The sequence below is a fragment of the Magnolia sinica genome, chromosome 1, assembly GCF_029962835.1.
Source record: "Magnolia sinica isolate HGM2019 chromosome 1, MsV1, whole genome shotgun sequence".
Lineage (NCBI taxonomy): Eukaryota > Viridiplantae > Streptophyta > Magnoliopsida > Magnoliales > Magnoliaceae > Magnolia > Magnolia sinica.
Window position 1 is genome coordinate 59,660,666 of NC_080573.1, and position 22,400 is coordinate 59,683,065.

General features: G+C 42.4%; 2 long non-coding RNA genes across 3 annotated transcripts; one reads left to right on the forward strand and one right to left on the reverse strand.

Moving 5' to 3' along the window:
• Positions 1 to 1,671: 1,671 nt before the first annotated feature.
• On the forward strand, positions 1,672 to 3,705 carry LOC131245144 (uncharacterized). Its single transcript, XR_009170796.1, has 2 exons — positions 1,672 to 2,062; positions 3,229 to 3,705. It is a non-coding gene; the product is annotated as an uncharacterized LOC131245144 (long non-coding RNA).
• Positions 3,706 to 4,244: 539 nt separating this feature from the next.
• LOC131245195 (uncharacterized) lies at positions 4,245 to 8,179 on the reverse strand. Of its 2 annotated transcripts, none has more exons than XR_009170800.1 (2): positions 7,989 to 8,179; positions 4,245 to 4,579 (listed from the first exon to the last, which is right to left on the reverse strand). It is a non-coding gene; the product is annotated as an uncharacterized LOC131245195 (long non-coding RNA). The 2 variants fall into 2 exon arrangements; XR_009170808.1 differs by lacking the exon at positions 7,989 to 8,179 and adding an exon at positions 4,702 to 4,742.
• Positions 8,180 to 22,400: the final 14,221 nt, after the last annotated feature.

Below are 22,400 nucleotides of genomic sequence, written 5' to 3' on the forward strand. Positions count from 1 at the left end.
CGTGGACCAATGAGCACCGAGCAATCAGGGACTCCCCGGACTCCTAATGTTAGGTGCTTGAATATTGACGTGTCACATATGTAACATACTTAGGCTCATGTAAGGCATATGAACAAAACATTATTTTCTTGGGTATGCCTATTAGGGATAAGCTTCTCACATTTATTCCACCTTTTACCTAGAGTGAAATTTTAGGGATATACCCGGATATGTGATGCACACAGTTGTATTTGCATTCAAAACCAAGGGAGGAGTTGTTCCATATATCAAGCATGTGCATAAAGCTCATGCACATGCCACACATGTGCCAACATGGCACATAGATGCATGACCCAATCCATGCACCATGTTTTTTCACAGCCGTATATTTGTTTTGCAAATTTTGGCCCACCTTACCGGTAGATCCACCTGGTTCTTGGGCTAGGGCATCGATACGATGGTTCCTTTTTATGGATGTTCGGGCCTTGCCATGCTAGCACATGTATGGCATGTACACGAGCTTAATAGAATACACGGGGTGCGCTTAGACAAGCTCCTATAAATAATATACGAGAATGCTTTCTTGTACGGATCCTAGTACGTATACATTCCGATTAAAACAAACAAGGTTTGATAAGTGATGAAGCCTGTACTCTCCCACGTGCACAAATGCCAATATAGCACATGTGGGCCGGATTATATTTTAGCCATGTGAAGACCTGAAACAAAGCTTGCGTCTTGCCAACCATGTGTTTTGAGTTACAGTTATGTATGCTATTAAAAAGGGTTTGTGCACTGGACCCCACTTTTGAGTGGATAGTTGTATATAGATGACATGATCGTCTTACTCAATATTGATATATACAGTATGCCATTTGGGTTTTCAGTTCGTACCAGTGGACCCATGTTTTAGTGATCCAAATCGTTGATCTGATGCGATCAACCCTGCGGGTTCTACCTCCAAAAATCTCCTAGATTTAAAATCCTAGCCACGAATATATATATATATATATATATATATATATATATATATACACACACACACGGAAAAGGTATTATGCGCTCGAGCTGACAAGATAGTCCCATGACGTCGAGCTGTGTGGGCCCCACCGTGATGCGTTTCGAACATCTACCCCATCAGTCCGATACATCATTTCATCGTGGGCCTAGGTCTCAAAAATCAAGTCAATACGTGACTTGTGTAGGCCACACCACATACAGAAGTGGGGAGGGGCCGTGCACCATTAAAACATTCATAATCAATTTTTGGGCCCACCAAGTTGTGGTTTACAAATCCAGCCCATCCATTATGTGTGTCCCACTTGGATGAGGGTTCGGACCAAGTTTCAGCAGCATTCAAAACTTAGGTGGGCCCCACCAAGTGCTTTTATATGTTTTAACGGTGTCTTCACATGATTTTGGATGCTATGGCCCACCTGAGTTCCGTGTACAACTGATTTCTGGGATATCCCATAATTTAGAAGGGACCCATCACATGCACGGTGTTGATGGTCGACATACATCACAGCAGGGCCCACACAGCTCGACCTCATGGGACGATCTTGTCGGCTGGAGCGCATAGTACCTTTTCCTATATATATATATATATATATATATATATATATATATATATATATATATATATATATATATATATGGGAAAAGGTACTATACGCTCGACCTTACGGTAGCACTCCGTAAGGTCGACTGGTGGCAGCACGTTGAACGTCAGATTTGACTTTTTGAAACCAACAGTTAAGATTTAAGCGCAGATTGAAGGAAGAAAACCGGTGAAACCGGTTATGGTAAGGTCGAGCACGTACACGGCCGCTTAAAAGGTTGTTTTACCCTGTCCGTCTGGCTCTCTCTCTCCCTAAACTTCTGCAAGCGGCCCTCTCTCCCTCAATCCGTCACCAGACGCCCCATGTAGCCTCTCTCTCTCTTCCCTCTTTCTCCGATGGCGGATTCGATGAGCAGCGACGACGAGCAGGATTACTAATCCGATCGAGACTCCCTCCAAGGAATCGAAAACGACAATGAAGACGATTGCGATTGGCCTTCTCCAAACGTGCCCTCTTGTCAGGTCTGTAACCGCATCAGATTCTTCTCGAGAAGATTGATTTACATTTGAAATCTGGATTCGTCCTAGCTTTGAATCACAATTGTTGGTTTTAGTTTGGTCGGTTGATTCTTTAGATCATGGATGATGATTGCTCAAAAAATGGATTTTTAGGCCTTTTCTGTTTTTACTATCAGCTGCTGCCGCGGCAGATCCAATCCTATGGAAATTGAGAGAATCGACGGAAGTGGAATATTGATTTCTGTTGTAATGCGTGCAAATTATTTCTGTGTAGAAGATTGTTTCTTAGATTGGGTGTGAAATTTGCAAATTGGAATGCGTAGGATTGAAATATGCTCCATATTTCAGGCGGAAAATTAGTTACGTGATGGAATCTTATTCATTTTTGGGGATTTTGATTTTATTGATTGAAGATAGTTCGATTGAAAATATGCCCTTTGAATTGCATGGATGATCTTCGACCTGTTTGACGAATGGGATATTATGAAGTATTACACGATGCTCAACAGAATGAATTGTGTGTTTTCTCCCACAGTAGCTTTATAGATAGGCCCACCTTTTGCTGATCCAGACTGTTCATCTGGTGAAGCCTGTGATGGATAGGACATGGTTCAGCAATTTCCTTTGTCGGGTGATCTTAACTGATTTTATTGGGACCTGTGAATAGAGAGTTTAAACAACCGTCCACATTCAATGGAGGAAAAAAGAAAACTGTCAATGGTATGGTAGGAATTTCTGTCGCAACCATGCAGGTGGGCCACCTTTCTGTGTTCCATCCCATTCAACTGATGTGTGGCCCATGATGAATGGTTATATATTAAAATTTCAGTTACTACTCCCAGAACCCATGCATAGCCATGCTTTTGTTCCACCTCCAGATGGCCAGATCCGTAACGTTTGGCATTGGCCTTTACAGGCAGAAAATCGGAAACTAATCTCATCTCAACTTTTTCATTGAAGCAGTGTCTCTATGATCAACATGTATGTACCTGTGATGGTGGCCATGAATACCATATTGCAATGGATTGCTTGAATCCTTCCCTTGATGGAGATGGCCTACTGTATGTCCTCCTCACAATTTCCTTGCCTTTTCTCCTCTAGACAGTTAGATTGGATGGTCCTTTTTTTTTTTTCTGCCTGTGCTTAATGTATAGTTGGTTTTCTTGCAGGCCATCCATGGGTTCAGGTTGATGGTATAGCTCCTGATAAGCCTGTTGATTCTGCAATTCTAAGTCGCATGAAGCAATTCTCTGCTATGAACAAGATCAAGGAAATGGCCCTCAGAGTGACTCAAGTTGCTTGCTGCAATTTATACTTTATCTACAACTAGTTGAAGGTGAACTTAACCTCAACCCATTTTTAGAAGCATTTTGCCCTTGACAAGTTAATTCAGCAGCATAAGAAGAAATGAGTCTCATTTTTATTTTCTTTGATCTATCTGAATTTTATTAGAAAAAGAGTCGGTGATCTCCACTGTCATAGCCTTGTTTCGGCTTTCATCTTTTTAGATCCTGCTTTTATGGATCTAAAAGGAAATATATTACAATAAATGTTATCTTGTTATTGTATGGATATGTCACTGTTATGTTTCCATAGTGAACATGTCTGACCACATATTTATACAAATCTTTAGGGTCCTCTGTCTCTCTGGTGTTGGCTATGGTCTATCAGGTCATGTACTAGCAATGGTAAAAGCACTACTATTGTATAAATTATTAACATTGGCAATAGCTATGGAATTTGGCCATAGTTATTGATATTATAAGCCGTAGCACTAGTTCTAGTTTTAGCTGCAAATGTAACTATATCTTAGAAACCTATGGCTACGATATTAATTACTACGGATTATAACTGTAGCTATAGGTGAAAGTGGACTCTTTCTGGGCTGGCCACCCAGAAGCATGTGTTTTATCATCCACACCATCCATCTTCTTGTTCTATCACACAACGAAGTATGATCCACAGCTGAAATAGCGAAAATTTAGGTGGTCCATCATAGCTGCTCAGTTGCCAGGCAGTATTGATAATGATATCAAGAACTACTGGAACACCCAGCTAAAGAAGAGATTGATTGGGACTCTTCCCTCTCAAAGAAAACCACAGCAGCAACCACCCTTCCCATCTCCTTATGAAAGAAAACCACAGGAGCAACCACCCTTCCATCTCCTTATGAAAGAAAACCACAGCAGCAAAAATTTATACATGCACATTAAGCATGCCCTACCTTACGGATTTATATATATTTATTATACAACTTTATAATAAAAATTATATATATTTACAACAATAAGTTTACAATGGTCTGAATACATGAAAAATAAATAAATAAATCCTCTATGCTCCACTCCTTGTTTAAGCATGCATGATGCATGGCGCAAACCACAGAGCATGTCATGATGCATGACCAAGCAACAGAACTAGGATCTTTGGGTGTTGAGAGAGGCAAAGCATTTTGTAAGTTTGGGGTTTCTTTGTTTGAATTACTTTGAGAGAGTCCACTCCCTATCAGCTCCAGAAAACCTGATGGAAGTGAACAAAATAAAATCTCATTATTTCAGTACTAAATAAATCTAGGCATCAAACTAAAATGCACAAATCACATTTTGCAGTATGAAACTTTAAATTGCAACAGTCAAGCATACCTGCAAAATCCATGAAACAGTTTAAAAGTGCCAAGTCTAACAGATTCAAAATTCGGTGACTCTCTTGTAGGCAAAGCAAAGTAAAAAACATAAATTAAAAACCCAACCAACCCATTTGGAAAGATCTCAGTTCCCTCTGAAGTGTTGTTTTCATCCCATCAAGAAGAACACAGAACCGGAAAGAAAAAGAAAAAGAAATCCCAAATATGGGTAGGGCTCCTTGCCTTAAGCGGGTTGCTATGTTGTTTCTCATGATTTATCAACTAAACAGTACTGCTTTTAATCATAGCGGGTGGCCTTCCAAATGTTCTAGTAATTGGTGCTGATGCGCTTTCCCGATATGTAGATTGGAAAGATAGAGGTACTTGTATCCTCTTTGGTGATGCTGCTAGGCAGTATTAGTACAGGTACCTAGCTCTTTAACACTAAAGATGCATTTGTATGCACGTGCAGTATTAGCACCGGTACCTAGCTCTTTAACATTTCTTCCATCAGATATTATTTACGTTGATTTTGTTTTTCATATCCTTATCTCGTCCATGAAACTAGCTTCCAAAAATGGTAATAATAATATTAATAAAACTAAACTAAACTAAACAAGGTTTGAAACTTGAGTCAGGCCTGCTGCTACCATAAACATCCTTGAAATGACAGCTTTGTAGTTGTTTCAGTTAGGATTAGGATCCCAATTCTGCCAATCTTCACCATCTGAGGGAATTTAAACTGGTGTAGTTTCGATTCATACATTTGATTTCTTCTTGAGTAGGTGTACCCAGAACCTGCAGACACAAGCAAAATGAACTTGTAATATTTCCTGAAAATAACAACATTCTCATCCAATAGTATTAGTTTTTTTCTTTTTTTCTGGACTCGTGGCTTTTATTTAAAAATGTGAGCAATTTTTCTATATGTGTGGACCTGATCAATACATAAACCTGCAATGTGTCATGTGGATGGGATGATAAACCTATCAATTCTCAGGAAATGAAAAAAAAAAAAAAAAAAAAATCTCAACCTTATAACTAATTATTGCAATTCAGTTCATCTGTGCATTCAAACTCAACCTTATAAATTTCTCAATTCATTTCATAAGCAAGAAGGAAGTTATTAGAAAAAAGAAAATGTTATTCAAAATTTCAACGACCTTAAAATACCAATCAACAACAGTTGAATGTTTCACTATCCTTGAAACATGCATGCAAATATTTTTCTTAATTAGATGTGGCACGTACACAGTAGGGCACACCTAATTAACTGCCCAAAATCCAGGTGTCACACAAAACTGCAGCAAGAATAGGATTCGGAATCCTACTCATGGAAGCAGCCATCACCATTCTTTTCTTACAATCATGGTTGAAGATACAGTAGATAAGAAGGTGAATTCTCACAATCGTTGCAAAAGCAATGGCCGCAGTCCATTGTTGTAACCGCATATGGGGAAACATCCTCAATATAGATATTACAAGTAATTGAAGATGATGACTGCGATGAGGAAAGCCCTTGCTGCTCCACAACCATTACGCCTGCCTCAGAAAATAACCCATCTCTTCCCTTCTCTATGAGTACTGCTAACAATCTCTCAACATCCCAACGGTGATGGATGAGTAGAGTCTGCGCATGTTGTTCACTCAGTGTTAGCAAGTCAATTACCCTATGCAAGTCTTCTCTCTGCAAGAATTTATATCAGTATCAAACATGGGAAACTACACCAAGAGTCTGGAGATGAATTCACAGGGGGAAAACATGGAGTGGATTTATAACCTACGCAGCCAAAAGCGATTCTTTTGTGATAACGTGCAAAATTCCAAGAAGATAACTAGAACATGTTAAAGTTCCTCGGAGACCACAAACTTAATTAGATGCAATTTATCATCTTATCAGTAAATACTATTAGCATTCATCCAAGTCATTGTGGCCAAAATGGGTGATTAGTTTGTCAAAATCAGATCAATTATTCCACGGATCTTGTAGATATGAGCTTGCTGGGTGGGACCCAGTTTGGAGTGATCACATGGGTGTGAGAATGGGTTGGTGCTCTTGTATGTTTGACAATTTCATGTTACAAAGTTCCAAGGTGCATATGGGAAGATATTCACAGCTATGCGGAGACCTGTTTGGGAAGGAATCTTTGAAGGGAAGGATAATGATCTTCCCTACTTTACTACTTCCCTGAATAGTATCCATCTCGACTAACTGTCTAGAGGAGAAAAGGCAAGGAAATTGTGAGGAGGACATATAGTAGGCCATCTCCATCAAGGGAAGGATTCAAGCAGTCCATTGCAATATGGTATTCATGGCCACCATCACAGGTACATACATGTTGATCATAGAGACACTGCTTCAATGAAAAAGTTGAGATGAGATTAGTTTCCGATTTTCTGCCTGTAAAGGCCAATGCCAAACGTTACAGATCTGGCTATCTGGAGGTGGAACAAAAGCATGGCTATGCATGGGTTCTGGAAGTAGTAACTGAAATTCTAATATATAACCATTCATCATGGGCCACACATCAGTTGAATGGGATGGAACACAGAAAGGTGGCCCACCTGCATGGTTGTGACAGAAATACCTACCATACCATTGACAGTTTTCCTCTTTTCTCCATTGAATGTGGACGGTTGTTTAAACTATCTATTCACAGGCCCCAATAAAAGCAGTTAAGATCACCCGACAAAGGAAATTGTTGAACCATGTCCTATCCATCACAGGCTTCACCAGATGAACGATCACTAAAAGGTGGGCCTATCTATAAAGTTACTGTGGGAGAAAACACAATTCATTCTGTTGATCATCGTGTAATACTTCATAATATCCCATTCGTCAAACAGGTCGAAGATCATCCATGTAATTCAAAGGGCATATTTTCAATCGAACTATCTTCAATCAATAAAATCAAAATCCCCAAAAATGAATAAGATTCCATCACGTAACTAATTTTCCGCCTGAAATATGGAGCATATTTCAATCCTACGCATTCCAATTTGCAAATTTCACACCCAATCTAAGAAACAATCTTCTACACAGAAATAATTTGCATGCATTACAACAGAAATCAATATTCCACTTCCGTCGATTCTCTCAATTTCCATAGGATTGGATCTGCCGCGGCAGCAGCTGATAGTAAAAACAGAAAAGGCCTAAAAATCCATTTTTTGAGCAATCATCATCCACGATCTAAAGAATCAACCGACCAAACTAAAACCAACGATTGTGATTCAAAGCTAGGACGAATCCAGATTTCAAATGTAAATCAATCTTCTCGAGAAGAATCTGATGCGGTTACAGACCTGACAAGAGGGCACGTTTGGAGAAGGCTAATCGCAATCGTCTTCATCGTCGTTTTCGATTCCTTGGAGGGAGTCTCGATCGGATTAGTAATCCTGCTCGTTGTCGCTGCTCATCGAATTCGCCATTAGAGAAAGAGGGAAGAGAGAGAGAGGCTACACGGGGAGTCTAGTGACGGATTGAGGGAGAGAGGGCCGCTTGCAGAAGTTTAGGGAGAGAGAGAGAGCCGAACAAACAGGGTAAAACAACCTTTTAAGCGGCTATGTATGTGCTCGACCTTACCATAACCGGTTTCACCGGTTTTCTTCCTTCAATCTGCGCTTAAATCTCAACTGTTGGTTTCAAAAACTCAAATCTGACGTTCAACGTGCTGCCACCAGTCGACCTTACGGAGTGCTACCATAAGGTCGAGCGTATAGTACCTTTTCCCTATATATATATATATATATATATATATATATATATATATATATATATATATGGAAATGGTTCTATGCTGTCTTCTAATCTGTAAATTAAAATGTTAGGATTTTCTTATGTAGATTATTTGAGTAACCCTTCCACAGTGGGACCCAACAGACAAACGGTCTAGATCACTCCACAACGGGTTAACTGTAAAAGAATAAGACTCCAGTAAATTAAGTGTGGATGCCCTGTAATTCGTAAAAACTTCGTAATAAAACTCACGTATGCGTCCTTAGTTTCAGAGGAAGGAGTTGACAGTTTCTAGGCCTACAAAAGCTTCCGATTATGACAATCTAATAATTATAAAAATAAAAATAAAAAATGTGGGCCCACGGTTCGGCAAATGTAGACCATTGATTTTCTTCAACTCACCGTGCACTGACCAAGAGACAAAAATCTCTTGGGTCGTTACTCATAACTCAGTGGTAGACTCACGAGAGTTTCAACACGAGTTCATGGGTTCAACTACCATTGTGGTGTGAAAGCGTGAATGCGTGAGTGTGTGTTGGGGGTATGGTACATCCACGATGGTACACAACAGGCCAACAGCCTGGATTGCTGAACAATGAGTCCTATTTCTCATAAAAGAAATCCCGTGTATATAGAATTCCACTGGTCAAGGAATCTCAACCATTTCCTGTTGAAATGTTGGTAGTTTGAAGTAACCCAAAACCGTTTGAGTTGGGCAGTTTCCTTTCTTGGTCTCAAGCGGACTCAGAGTAACTACTTTAGGCACTCATTTGCCACGTGATAATGGTTATCTTGTTTGTAAAAAAAAAAGAAAAAAAAGCACATGACTCTACTCAACAAACTTGCAAGAAACAGGCATCAGATTTAGAGGTTTCTTAGCAATTTAGCATTCCTACTTGAGAATGATTGAAATATATCCAAGGCAGGATTAGGCCAAAGCATTGGTGGTGAAATTCCACTAGTGTGAGTGTGTGGGGGTGTATGTGCGTGTGTAAAAATAAAATAATAATAATAATAATAATAAGGCAGGATTAGGCCAAAGCATGTTTACAATGGATGTTGATTCATTCATACCTAAAACTAGATCTTATTGATTTTGAGTTGTAGCAGTAATATGTAAAAACTTTTTTTCAATTCAGGTCCGGCCCATGAGTTACGGACCTGAGCCACAGCCTGGCCTTGCCAATGCTGCACAGGTCCAGTCCATGGCCCTAGAAGTTGGACCCAAAGCTAGCCCAAGCCCATCTCTTTTTAAACCCTAACACATGATCTTTGATCCTGATGTCTGCCTAACGATGTGCTGTTGGGTCCATCAAAGGAAGCCTAACGATTCAGAAGGGTATTGTACGAGAATAAGCAGATTTCACGTGTACACATCATGATAGATGTTCTTTCATAAGATTTAAAATCAGTGTAACGGGGTATCATATCATATTGTTCACCACCAATCAGTGTAACGGAGTATCATATCATATTATCATATGGTAGGGTCGTCAAAGGTTAGGCCCGGCCCAAGAAAAATTAAAATTTTGAGTAGGCTCGGCCCGAATAGTTTAAAATCTGAGCCAAAGCCAGCCCTAGGACCGGGCTGTTTGGGCTTAAAGGGTAGATATATACTTCATGGCGTATATAGGAGTGAATGTACTGGTTTCAGACTATACTTTAAACCTTGCCAGTCTCAAGAAATATAAACTGTTCAGTGCCATTTACAGGTGAAATTTTAACCACACGTTGTTAAGCATGAACATTTTTTTAATTTCTAAGAGTACTGTATCTTTATTTAAAATATCTATTCATGCCACTTAAATATGCAATGCTATCTGCCCGTTGGAAACTAGTTGCGGTACTGGCAAAAATATCTCCCACCATCCGCTTAATGATATAGATACATAAAAATTCGTGTATAAAATAGTCTACCCTATGTGAGACTTATCTTATATGCGGAATTAGCCCACGAACCTATCTGTGTATAGAACATGATGATCAAGAGAAGAAATAGGGTGTACCCGTCTAAGACACCATAGATGAAGAAGCAGAATTTCATAATACCAGAGATATCGTGCTAGAATTTTCCTCTCCTTAACACCCGTGTAATAGAAGAATCGATGGGACTTTTACTTCTTTCTATCTTGTGGTGTAGTATCGGGGACCTAGACTTCTTTTATAGATTGGCTGGTGTGCAGAGAGTTTGAAGCCCATCACAACTCTCTCCCCACAGCTCCACATGTTAGCATCCTAGTCGTCTTCAAACAACCACTACGTATTGTAGTTATAACATTCCACCCCATATGCATACTTGCACAAACACACTGTGCAAATCACATGGAAGTGGGGTCCACCGGTTTATCCAAATATACAGTCCAACCCATAGGATAATTCAAACCGTTGATCAATAAGGCCCACCTTATAGAGCTCTTACACTCTACACTTATATAGTAGGCATCTCTATCAAATCAATCTAGATTGTACGATCAATGGGCCACCCTCCGATTGTGGCCCAGTTACATGGCCTAAAATCCACATAACCATAAAAGGCAAGCCAATCATCTCGAAAATATGCTCACAACTAACTCATCCCTGCATTAATATTAATGCAAAATTGCCACTGAATGGATGGCCGTGATTTATGGACACCCTTGAATGGGTTTAGGAAGTCCTTTAGATTTTTTCATCGAGAGTTATATAACTCATCGGTGATGAGGTCCACTTAGTACTATAGATCCATCATAGAAATAAGAAGGTTTGAAACTGTAGAAATCGTGTGATAAGTGTAGGCCTATGATTTCTTAATTCACAACCCGGCGAATCTCCTCGACCGGACAATTGTAGTCTTGCAAAAAGCGATACAGAAATGGTCCACATTCAATGGCCAAATGGTCCCAACAGCAGTGGATGGTATCTTGCAATATGGTGTATTTTAGTCGGGGTGGATTGGGTACTACTCTCACCGGGACCTAGTTAGAGGTGGACGGTCATGTTAGGGGCTCTGTGGGCCCAACTGTGATCTATATGTTTTATCCAATCCGTCTATTTTGACATTTTAAGACGTGACCCAAAAAGCCGAAGAGCAAAGGCTCAAGTGGACCACACCACATGAAGCAGTGAGGATGGAACTCTTACCGGTGAAAACTTCCTAGTGCCCACTGTGTGTTTTTTTGGCATCCAACCTGATCATAAGGTCATGTAGACCTACCGTGAAGGAAAACATAAATATCAGCGTGATCTGAATCTTTTGTGGCTCCCAAAAAATTTTCAACGTAAGCTTAAAATCCCCACTGCTTCATGTGGTGCTGGTGCAATTGGGCCTTTGATATGACTTCCTTTTGGGATCATGCTCTCAAATGATCTTTCAAAGCATGGAATGATATATATATATATATATATATATATATATATATATATATATATATATATATATATATATATATATATATATATGAAGTTCCCATGAGGCCGACCACATAGTACCATCATTTCCCTATATGTGTGTGTATACATACATACATACATACAAGATAAATTTTTCTTTCCATATAACGTCATTACAATTGATAATCTTATAGACCTTGGATAAGAAAACATCTTTATACCAACGAAAGTCTGTTAGAGTCCGACATCTTAGGTTCATTAATTGTTCTTTATTTTTCTCAGTTTTCTCAGACATATCATCGATTGGTCTGACGAAGTGTTGAATGAAATTAACAAGAAGAGCAATGACTTGGTCACCTATTTCTCTTCCATGATCATCAAGAATTGGGCATCAAGTTTGATAGCGTTAAATATTTCATTACGCTAATTTTGGGAAAGATAATCTGTCCACCAACCAAATAGTTAGCCTGCAAAACCTTGGGTTATGGCTATAGCTATATTGAGAATTGTATGGTGATAGACGATACAAGCATTTTGGTAAATTGACATTTGGTTACAGATTTGGAGTATTTAGTATTTTGTCATACCATCAATATTCCATTCATAAAGATAATTTGAAAGTTCCCTTGTTTATCAACATACGTGAGTGTTGAGTCAGTTAGTTTAAGTGAACTCGTAGAAGAAGATATCAAGACCAAGGCTCAACAAAAGATACAGGCCATGTTTAAGATTAAACTTGTCATCCATAGCCTCATTATCCAACAACAAACCCTATCATGTATATGACCCCACATAATCCCAACTTACCCTTAAAATGAATTGAAACATCCTCTGGTAGAGTTAGTATATATATAACACCAAGAGTATAAAGGGAATAAAGAAACAAAACCTGAAAAATCACAAGTCCTGGTCGAGTGCATCGAACTGCAATCGAGGGAGTCTTCGATCCATCGAACATCACTCGATTGCATCAAATGATCACCCATTCTGTCCAGTAATAAAATGAAAAATATGTTGTAGATCTCGATAGCATTGACTGATATTTGATATCGCCGTAGTCCATTCTTCGATAACATCGAATGACGCTCGATTACTGAGACCCTGATTTTCTTCCAAAGAAACAGAAAATACTCTGAGTGCTCCTTGATGACATCGAAACCTCCTCAATGTTATCGAGAGTAAGTTATCGATAGAATCGAAACTTACTCGATTTTGTCCAACAAGTTTTTCAAAGAAAATCTATTTTTGTTTGAGTTCATCGAAGACCATTCGATATAATCGAAATTCAAACTTCGATAGATCGAAGGGATCCTCGATAAGATCAAACATGAGACAAAACTGTCGAGCAACCTTTGTGTATTTTAAAAAGAAAATCTCGATAGATGTCCATGGGTCGTATTAATGGGCCTCATCATATTGAGTCGGGCCATTGGTACGGCCCATATGATGAGGCCCGACTTGATGTACACCAGTGTCCATCGATGAATCAAAATGCACATTGATATCATCGAAAGATGCTCGATAAAAAAATAGTCAGAATCTATTCTATTCTCAAATGAATTTATTGAGTAGAGAGTTGATGTAATCGAAGGTACTTCGATGGTATCGAAATTCAAATTTCGATAACATCGAACATCCTTCAATAGCATCGATGATTTCAAAATTCTAGCCTTTTTTTACCATTAGGATTTTACTCTATAAATACACAAGTGTTGCTCTTGATAAAATGAGCTAGAATCCAAGAGAGTTTGAGACTATTATTCCAAGATCTATCTACCCTCTTGCTCACTCTCTCATTTCCATTAGAGTTCATCATTTAATCCCTTTCTTGAGCATAAACTCATATCACATATGCTTAGATTGAATTATGAACTCTAGCATTCATGAAGTTTCCAACTAATCATACTATCTTTGGAACTTCTGAATGCCTAGCTCATAGGAACCTTCTTTATTAATTTAAATCTTATCATTTAAATAAAGAAGATAAAAAACCCTAAACCTCATAACCTCAGAGACCTCACAAAAGCATCATCATCAGGTTGTGGTTCAAGGGAGCTGAAGTTTCTTTGTCATCATCGAAGATCTTCACATATTACGAGAACGGGACTCACCAACTTACTTTGTAAGTACTTAGTATAAGACCCGTATCCTATTCCATACTGTTCTGTCGACTCCCGCGATCCTTCCGGTCGAATTTTGGCAACCTGCGATGTATAATTGACGTTTGCGCGCGACCGTAAGTCGAATCCCTTAGATTTGAGTCGACTTAATTCGAGACTTGTACCATTGCGATCGCACCGTTGCCCGGTTCCAACGCCACGTCTTGCATACCGATCCGATACCCTGGCAGGGAGATGTGGACCGGCGTTCAGTTCGAGGAAACGCCGCGTATTTGCGATCCCAAGAGAATCTCTACGACATGTCAAATCAATCCAATCAATCACTTCACATGTCAAGTATATGTCTCATCCCCAAAAGCAACACCAAAGTCAACTCTCTCCCTCTCTCTCTCTCTCTTACACACCCATACATGTCAAGTACATACCCATCACCCCATCACTCACTTCCCATCACTCCATCACTCCATCACACATCACCTCTCCTTACAAACCTCTCTCTCTCATTTCTCAACACATTCCAAGTTAAGAAAAAAAAAGGACATCCAAGCTCTCCCATATGAGAGAAAGTGCATGTGTGTGGCCCACTTTCCCATCCCAAATCCTTCATCCTATCCATTCAAACATCATCACCCTCCATCAAAATGAAGCACAAGGAGCTCGGCCTTCCATTGGACCAAGAAGATACAACAGTGGGTGCTTATTAGGCTAGAATTTTCATGTTTTGATAATGGGCCAAGTGAGGCCTATTGATTGATGGTATGGATCTCACTTTCGACCCTAGGTGTGGCCGATGGCCCACCTTGATCCACATGATCATTCCATGATGGGGCCATTCTCCATGGACCCCATCATGATGTTTATTTTCCTTACATGGCTAGAAGTCATCTAGACCTTCCATTTTGGTGGAGAAGGAATCTCCACCGTTAATCTTTGATTTGATGGGCCCACGTGTTATGGGACCCACTTGATATATGATTGGTTGCAAAGGAGGGCCCATAGTGTCGGGGTCCCTCCATCACATTCGTCTCTCTCTCTCTCTCTCTCTCTCTCTCTCTCTCTCTCTCTCTCTCTCTCTCTCTTTTCTTTTATGTGATGATATGGCCATGTGGCCCACCTAGATGGACCCCACCATGAAACATGTATTTGATCCAAGCCATTTGTAGGTGGGGCCCACTTGAGATATGTGTATGTTCCACACCACCCAGCCATGTGGTGGCCCACCTAAGCAGGGCCCACCTTAAACATGTTTGCATGCCCAAAAACACTCCAGCGTCTGGACGTGAACTTGGAAAAAAAAAAACAAATATTAGCTTTGGTTAAAAGCTTTTGGGAAGGGTTGTTCATGTAAGCCTCACGTTGATGTTTAAACCCAATCCACACCGTCCATCCCTTTTCCCAGACCATTTTAGGCGTTGAGCCAAAAAATGGGGCCAATCCAACTTTCAGGCGGGCCATAGCATAACAAACAGCGTGTTTACTGTTGAAATATCCCCTATCGTTTCTATACACCTAAATATATCGGATATTGGGCTTGTTTGGCTTGTCCTGAGCTATGGGAACCAGTGGGCAGGGTGGATTCTTCCGATGTAGGCCCCACGCATGAAAAACCGTGAGAAAACACGATTTCAAAAAAAAAAAAAAAAATAACAGGCAGCGCCTGCTGCTGCTGACGTGCAGCAGAACGCTACTGCGTTTTAGCGGACGAAGAGCAGGGACCCACGGTCCCAGCCGTGGGCCTCACCGTGATGTGTTTTGAATATCCACACCGTCCATTTTGAAGGCCCTTAGGGCAGTGGACTACCCTCCAAATTTCAGCCATATACGTGGCTCAGGTGGCCCACATCATAGGAAACAATGATGATTGAATGGCTACCATTGAAACCCATTTGGGTCTTCACAGAAGTTTTGGGTCAATATGAAATTTGTTTTTCCTTCCATCCAGGTCAGTGGGACCTTATCAACAGGTTGGACAGCATATAACATTATGGTGGGCCCCACGTGAGACCCCAGGATGTATGTGTTCTATCCACCCCGTCCACAGCAGTGTACGGTGGCAACCACCATGATTTATGTGTTTTATCCACACCGTCCGCACCTAGATGGCGAGACCCACCATGATGTATGTGTTGCATCCAAACCATCCAACCATTTGGCCAGCTTGTCTTGCAAGTTTTAAAATAAAACAGATCTAGGATTAGGTGGATCACATTATAGAAAGTAGTGGGTTTGAACGTCCACCATTAAGACCCTTGGGCTACTAAGTTTGGGCCAAATAGGATATTGGTTTTTCCTCTTAAATTCAGGTTTGTGCGACCTTATAATCAAATTGGATGGGAAATAAATGTCATGGTGGGCCTTAGGAAATTTAATGGTGGAAATCATTATCACCACTTATATTTGGGTGTGGCCCATTTGTATACATGTGGCCCATGTGATGTGGCCCACTTACCGTATGAGGCCCATTGTGATGTATTCAAGGCTCATTGGTTATGGCTCATTGCAATGTACATAAGGCCCATTGATGTGGCCCACTTGATTTACATAAGGCCCATATGATGCGGCCCATTTGATGTATCTAAGGCCCATGGTCGAGGTCCAATGGGATGTCCTTAAGGTCCATTGCAATGTGTGATTCCTCAATGGTTTGTGTAATGATGTTTTATGGCGGGCCATGCCTTGGGAGCAATGTTGGTTTGACGTCTACATTGTAAGAATAATGTTGCTTAAATGTCCGCATTATAACTCTCCCTAGGGCCCATTGATAGGCCCGTACTTATGTGTAGGCCATCTAGGCCCATCTTTATTGTAAGGACAGTTCATCACTTTATAACATGCTTAATATAGCTCCATGATTCATGCCCATAAGCATCATATGTATGCTTGATATGAGAAATGTTTGATCATAGCATAAGCCATTGGGCAGAGACATTTACGGGACTCCTTATGAGACGGAGTGCCCGCACATGAGCGCGTAGTATGTATAGGATTTGCTACATGATTTGATGGTGTGACTCATGCATCCCGCATATGTATGACTTTATCACTGCACGCCCTAATGACATCAGGGTCGTGGCCTCCACAAGCACATCGTGGATCGTCGTATCGGATACCGAAAATATTAGCTCTAGCATTGTGGGCACTTAAGATGTCCTTGGGTGAAAATTTCAGAACCTTTTTGGTACTAAGAGATGCTCCAACGTCTAGACCGAGTGGATACACGAGCGCCGGAGTGTCGAATCCGTGTCTCCCACTGTGTCATGGTCAGTTGGAAGGGGGTGTGGCCTTATCTGCCCGAGTGAGGGGGCTATAAGCTAAGCTGAATTTGACCAGCTCGCTAATGAGTCCGCTATCAACGAGCCGGGTAGGTATTAGCAGACTACTGGTCAGGTGGATAGTGTGGTCTCTTCCACTTGCTTAGATGTGCAGCTTAGGAGGAGGCAGTCGGTGTGAAGTGTATTAGACCCCGGTGATATCCAGAGAGGAACTATACTGATATGTGTACTTGATGAGGACTGACATGCTTGTCTTGCATCTCGCATATGACATTTGGCTACGTAGGCCTCGCATTGCATCGGTATAGCCGATAACATTCATGTCTCACATCGTATGGCATTGGTATGGCCGATAGCATTCATGCCTTGCATCATATAGCTTTGGTATAGCTGATAGCATTCATGGGCTTAACGCATATTTTCATATTACTCTGATATTGTACACTTGGCACTTTCCTTGTGTACACACTTATACCACCCTCTAAGCCTTTGTAAGCATATGCACAACCGTTGCGTGCAGGTGGCATTGGATCGCAGTAGCGTTGAGGCAGGAGCACACATCAGATTATTTTAGAGTTCTTGATCACCTTGTATTTCCCTTCCGCATTGTACTTAAAGTTTTTAATATAGTGGATATGTGGTGATTTTTTTTTGTGACTTGGTTATGCTTGTGGTTATGCTCCATTATAAAAAAATCATACTAAAAATCCTCATTGTAGGATCCCAGGATCGAAATCTGGCATGTGAGTGCCAGGGTCCGAGAATGGGGCACTACGAAGGTTGTCGACGCCGGATTCGGTGATCAGAAATTTTGTGAGCCCGTTTTCTGAGTTCGAGCGTGATAGAAGTTAGTATTAGATCATAACTTGGGAATACCTATGGATCACATCACATATCTACTATGAACTTAGAATTAATAGATTCCGAGTCTGAATAACTTAGCGATTTTTCAACATAGACCTTTAACATTTATGCCTTCGAGAATTCTCAAGGCTGATAGGCCCTTATTCCTTCCTGTAAGACTTGATGCCTAGAAGAGCAACCTGAGCGAATCCCGCTCCACCACCTATAACTCCCGCTCCACCACCTGCTAATCCCGCTCTACCACCGGATATTCCTGATTTCTACCCTGAGGATGCCACTCCTTTACCTGAGACCAGTGCGGATCCGACCGTACCTGTGAGTGCCACTCAGTTACAGCACATGCAATAGGCGATGACTGTTATTCTTCAGGGGCAGAGCAGGCGTCTCACTGTTACACCAGTAGAGGCTGAGCAGGAGCGTGCGAGCGCCCTTCTCAAGGACTTCCGACCGCACGATCCCCTGTATTTTCAGGGTGAGCCAGACCCTATTGCAACAGAGATATGGTGCTTCGAGGTGGAGAAGATATTCGACACCATGAGATGTACGACCCAACAACGAGTCTCATTAGCCGTATTTCTTCTTCAGGGTGAGGCTTAGCATTGGTGGGCATCCGTCACCCGAGCGGTAGCGGCCGATTTTGTATGGACCTGGGAGGACTTTGTATACCAGTTTGACTAAAAGTTCTTTCCTAAGCATGTGCGACAATAGCAGGCATTAGAGTTTGAGACTGGTCCAGGGAAACATGAATGTATCCCAGTATGAGGCTCGTTTCGTCGCACTATCGAGATTCGTGACGTATCTTGTTGATGATGAGGTGTAGAAGGCCTGCCATTTTGAGAACGGCTTGCGTCCTACCCTTAGGAGCCGTGTGATCGGACACATGCTTCCGACTTTTGAGTATATTGTGGAGAGGGCCCAAATATACTAGTTAGATTGGGCCAATTTGCAGAGAGCCCGTGACCAAAGGGGAGATCAGAAGAGGAAGGCGCCCTCTGGTAGTTCCCACCACCAGCATCATTCATAGTAGCGACGCACGACCCGCCCACCAATAGTACCCCCAGAATCACCTCTGGGACCGTTTACAGCTACTTGCTTTGGATGCGGTAGGACAGGACATTGTGTACACAAGTGTCCCCATCCACGGCAGCAGCCGAGGACACCGCATCAACCTCCACGACAGCCACCACAGCAGCAGCAGCGACCACAGTGTCAGCCTCCAGGTCCTCCCTCACAGCAGCAGAGGCAACAGATCAGGCCGCCACAGCGGCAGCAGCATCAGCAGAGACCTCAGAGGGGACCTGCACCTCCCCATCAGGCCCAAGGCAGATTTTATGCCACCCAGTAGGACCCTCAGTCATCAGGAGGGGTCCTCGAGGGTACTCTCCCTATTTCTGCATGCATTTCACATGTATTGTTTGATTATGGTGCATCGCATTCCTTTATGGCCGATGATTTCTGCTGATCGACCGGTTTGTCGATGGAATCTACCCGTGAGGGTTTGTTAGTATCGACGCCCTTAGGGAAGACTGCAGTGTTGGGCCGATTTTGTGCATCTTGTCCCATTCTGATTGGGGGTATCTTTTTGCCTGCTGATTTGTTTGTATTACCGATGTCCGAGTTTGATGTCATCCTGGGCATGGATTAGCTCACCGAGTACCACGTCATATTAGACTGGTCCGCGAGGATAGTTACGTTATGTATACCCGGCGTGCCAGAGTTCCAGTTTGTTACCGAGCCCAGAGGAGAGCAGCTTTCCTGCCTATTGTCGTGTGCCATTGAGGAGCCAGCTGCTTTGAGTATCGACCAATTGCCGGTCATTTATGGTTTTCTTGATGTGTTCCAGGAGATTCTGGGGTTACCACCTCATCGGCACACCGAGTTCCAGATTGATCTTATGACTGGTACTGTGCCTATTTCGAAGGCCCCGTATCGTATAATACTGTTGGAGTTACAGGAACTACAGAAGTAGTTGGATGAGTTGAGCAAGTTAGGCTTTATCCATCCGAGCAGTTCACCGTGGGGAGTGCCGATACTCTTCGTGAAGAAGAAGGATGGCTCATTGAGGCTTTGTGTAAATTATCGCGAGCTCAACAAGGTCACGATCAAGAACAAGTACCCGCTTCCGAGGATCGATGATTTATTTGATCAACTGCAGGAGGCGCAGTTCTTTTTGAAGATAGACTTGCGGTCCAGTTATCATCAGGTTCGGGTTTGAGATGAGGATATCCCGAAGACAGCCTTCAGGACGCGCTACGGTCATTTTGAGTTCCAAGTCATGTCCTTCAGACTGACCAATGCGCCCGTAGTATTCATACAGTTGATGAATGAGGTCTTCCATTCGTATCTTGACCAGTTTGTTGTGGTGTTTTGTGACGACATTCTGATATATTTGAGGACCCGTGAGGAGCATGAGCGGCATCTGGAGATTACCTTGTAGACCCTTCGTGCACACCAGCTTTACGCGAAGCTGGAGAAGTGCGAGTTCTGGCAGGAGGAAGTAAAGTTCCTCGGTCATGTGGTGACGAGGCAAGGTGTCGCAGTGGACCCCTCAAAGATTGATGCCGTACGTCAGTGGGGCCAGCCCACGAATGCATCTAAGATCCACAGTTTTCTTGGTTTGGTGAGCTACTTCCGACGTTTTATTGAGGGATTCTCTCGCATTGCAGCCCCGTTGACTAGGTTGACCCGAAAGGGTGCCAAGTTCGTGTGGAGCGACGCTTGTGAGCAGGCATTTATGGAGCTGAAGGACTGCCTCACGTCCACTCATGTCCTCACTCTTCTCTCTGGGAGTGATGGATTTGTTGTATTTACCAATGCCTCACGAGTTGGCTTGGGTGCTGTCTTAATGCAGCACGGGAAGCCTGTGGCTTATGCATCTCGCCAGCTCAAGGTCCATGAGTTGAACTACCCCACACACGATTTGGAGCTGGCAGCAGTTGTCTTAGCACTGAAGGTGTGAACGCACTATCTTTATGGGGTGAGGTTTGAGCTCTTCTTTGACCACAAGAGCTTGAAGTATCTGTTCTCTCAGTCCGAGCTGAACATAAGGCAGAGGAGTTGGATGGAGCTCTTGAAGGACTATGATTTTAATCTTCAGTACCACCCGAGCAAGGCGAACGTGGTGGCGGATGCCCTCAGCTATCAGCCACGAGGCCTGGTGGTGAACATGAGGATTCAGGAGTGGAGGATGTTTGAGGATGTATCTGCATTTGACTTCGAGATCAGCTTGCAGTCTTCTATTGTGTAGTTATTGAGCCTGTCGATTTAACCCTTTCTTATCACAAGGGTGATCGAGGCTCAGCAGGCAGATGAGTCAATGCAGGATTACTGAGCAGAGGTAACATTTGAGAGTCAGTCAGATTGGCAGATTGGTTCTGATGGTAGACTTCATTTCAGAGGCCGATTATGTATCCCGGATATTCCTGAGTTACGCAAAGATCTTATAACCGAGGCACATTAATCGCGGTTCTCTATCCACCCTAGTTTAACGAAGATGTATCGCGATATGAGGCGTCAGTATTTTTGGGAGGGGATGAAGCATCAGATAGCTAGTTTTGTGGCCAAGTGTGACACATGCCAGCGTATCAAGGCTGATCATCAGAGACCCCTTGGTATATTGCAGTCGTTGAGCTTCCCGATGTGGAAGTGAGAGCACATATCTACCAATTTTGTCATGGGTTTGCCGAGGACTCAGCGCGGTCATGACATCATCTGAGTTATTATGGACCGTCTGATGAAGTCGGCATATTTTTTTACGATTCGTGAGACCTGGCATGCGGACCGGCTCGCCAAGCTATTTGTTGATGAGATCGTGAGACTGCATGGTGTTCCTGTCTCGATCGTTTCAGACCGAGACCCGAGGTTCACATCTCAGTTTTGGAGCTTCATGAAAGCGATGGGCACTGATTTACAGCTTAGCACCACGTATCATCCGCAGACCGATGGGCAGACTGAAAGGGTCAACCAGATCCTTGAGGATATGCTTCGAGCCTGCACGATTGATTTCTCGGGTAGTTGAGACGAGCACCTGCGATTGGCTGAGTTTGCGTACAACAACAGCTATCAGGCAATCATTGGCATGGCTCCTTTTGAGGCATTATATGGTAGACCGTATAGATCTCTAAGTTGTTGGACCGAGGTTGGAGAGCGGCGTCTCTTAGGTCCCGAGCTTGTGCAGCAGACGTCAGAGGCTATCGACATCATCAGGCAGAGGATGCGCATAGCTCAGAGTCGGCAGAAGTGTTTTGCTGACCGTCAGCGTCGTCCCTTGGAGTTTGCCGTTGGGGACCATGTGTATCTTAAGGTCTCACCCATGAAGGGTGTGGTTTGTTTTGGAGCGAAGGGCAAGCTTGCC